The sequence below is a fragment of the Pteropus alecto genome, unplaced genomic scaffold, assembly GCF_000325575.1.
Source record: "Pteropus alecto unplaced genomic scaffold, ASM32557v1 scaffold65, whole genome shotgun sequence".
Classification (NCBI taxonomy): domain Eukaryota; kingdom Metazoa; phylum Chordata; class Mammalia; order Chiroptera; family Pteropodidae; genus Pteropus; species Pteropus alecto.
In genome coordinates this window covers 9116498-9119004 of record NW_006439191.1, presented here as the reverse complement: position 1 = coordinate 9119004, position 2507 = coordinate 9116498, and the positions used below count along the sequence as shown (strand labels likewise).

At 47.3% G+C, this 2507-nt stretch overlaps 1 protein-coding gene across 1 annotated transcript in view; it reads left to right on the top strand.

Moving 5' to 3' along the window:
• The window catches only part of AIDA (axin interactor, dorsalization associated), a 25785-nt gene that overhangs the window by 753 nt on the left and 22525 nt on the right, over nucleotides 1-2507 (top strand). The gene's annotated exons all lie outside the window — the stretch shown is intronic.

Sequence of the window (2507 nt, the reverse complement as noted above, 5' to 3'; positions counted from 1 at the left end):
CTGCTACTGCAAGGAAAATATATCCTAGTGATTCTTATGAATAATATTTAAAAGTGAAAGAAGCAACAACCATTAAATTACCTTGTTTCTTCTAAAGACCAGTGTTACCTACAATCTCAAAAACTCCTTCCCTTCTTTCCCTTAGAGCCATTGTAAACATCAACTATTATTTACCAGATGTAACTCCTTACTTTGGAAATGTCATTCTATTATATTTAAATGAGGTAATTTGCAATTCCCTGTATCATTTACAGGTGTCTCTTTCTGAGTCCCTTAAAAAATTCATGAAGTAATCCGCGCCCTTCCCGCGCGGCCAGTCCCGTTCCACAGGTGGCCCTTCTCCCGGGGCGCGGGCCAGGCGGGCTGTCCGCCCGGTGCCCGTCCAGCGTCCCGCGGGCCTCCCGCTCCGCAGTCCGTTTCCTTTCCTGCTTCCCTCTGCCTCTCGGCGACCGCCCCTCGATTTCTCTTTCAGACTCTCCGAGGGGGACTGGGAGGGGGGTCCCCGCCCACGTCCCAGGGACGATGAGTGGCTCTGTGCACGGTGCCCTCCTCCTCCTGCCCTGTGTGTGTAGCACGGGAGAGGACTAACTGGTGGCGATCGGGGGGAGGGGGCCCCCCGGGCGCAGCGAGGCCGGAGGTGCCTGCCTCGCCAGCCAAAAGGAGGGTCCCCTCTCGCGCCCCTTCTCCACCGCTCCTTCTGGTGAGCCCTGTTTTCCCAAGTCACCTCGATTCCGTTTCGGTTTCTGGGACTGTTATTTGCTCGGCAGTGTGGGTCCCACCCACCCCCTCGCTCGGTTATTTTGGGTGGAGTCCGCGCAGGATGTGAACAGAAGAGCAAAATGTGAATTGAGAGACCACGCGCGGGAGCCGCCACTCCCTCCCGGGGCCCCTCCTCCTTCCTGTGTGTAATGTATAGCCGCCGGGTCCACGTGAGTTGAGAACCCGTCTCTTTGATGGGCCGAAGTCCGATTCCCCTTCGGTTTCCGCCAGAAAACTTACGGGATGTTTTTTTGAAATTCAAAGTCGAGATTTATGTTCACGTAAAACCTTGCTTTGATTCTTTCACATTTTCTTGGAAATAACTGCCTATTAAAATGCTATTGTTTGCAACTGATGCCATCACTTACTCTTGGTTCAAAGCAAGTTATTGTTCGAGGTTTTACCGAGTGCGAAACCACGTGTGAGTGAAATCTAGAAAGAATACACAACTGGTACGTGGAAGAGCTAAACTGTTTATCCTGTCCCTGCAATAATTCGTTGTTTTTATCTGACCATTAAGGTAATTTAAATGTGTAGATGTTGTCGACCCCCATCTTACTGACTTTGAAATTGTAGTTTCAGAAAACCCGAGAACAACCGTGCTCTGGGCCATTTTGCCCCGTATAAGAACTACTAGCATTTGATTGGCACTTCTATTTGATATCACCTGCTCTTGCAACTACTCAGTGAGAATAGTCTCATTTTACAAAATGAGGAAACCTAGGGTCACAGAACTATACCACTGAAATCTGAGATTTAAGAAAAAATTCCAGATCCTATCAGCTCTGCTACACAGTGCTCAAGACACTTTATTTAAGTTGCATTGTGTATGTGACTTGGACAAATCAGATTTCCTTCAAAACTAGAGAACATGTCCTTCCATACTCCAGCCGGTCAGACAGTGAGCACCTATGTATACTCATTCTGTGCGTTGACCAACATTCTACGCTCCCAGATGTAAAGCTGCCTCTCTTGGGTGGGACTTAGCTGTGGGCGCTCAGCAGCAGGCCGCTCAATGCAAAGTGGAGACCGTGGCCAATTGAAATTACAAAGGAGAATTGGATATGCAAACTGTTGAGCTGAAACTTCTAGAAACATCTCAATGAGAGTAATAGGCACATGCAAAAATCTATTGTTGGACCTCAATACTAACTTCTGAACTTCAGAGTTCTCAAATTTTAAAAACTGCCAGTGTCAAATTTGAATAGGAATGTGTAATGATTGGTTTAAATGTAAACATACAGGCTACATATAAAATGAGGTTGAAATTTAATATATTTAAAAGTGAAAGCAAATTGTCTTTTTTATTTGAATCATCTGGGAGGAAAGGCTGCAGAAAAGACCGTTCAGGGGCTACCAAATGCTGTGGAAAGAATTGCCAAGGTGTTGAGAGCAGAGGAGGAAGAGTCTCGGCTAACGCGCATTCCCAGCGGGGCAGGCAGCGGTGTCTTCGTGGTGGCACCACATACGGGAGCGAATTTACGGAGGGGAGGCGTTGGGGGAGGTAACGAACATGTTTGGTGCGATCCTAATGTAAGATGCTGTCGCTTAAACAATTTCATCACCCAGCAAGTGAGAGCCGGGATGTAAAGACGGGTAAGGTCTCCACTCAAGGCACCGATTGTCTAGCAGAGTGCTTTAGGGTCAATTGCATGTTGCTGTTACACAAGTATTACAAAGTGCTCCCACATTGCTTGCTGTTTCCTGAAGCTTCTGGCTTACAGCTTTTGTACTTTTTTGGAACACTC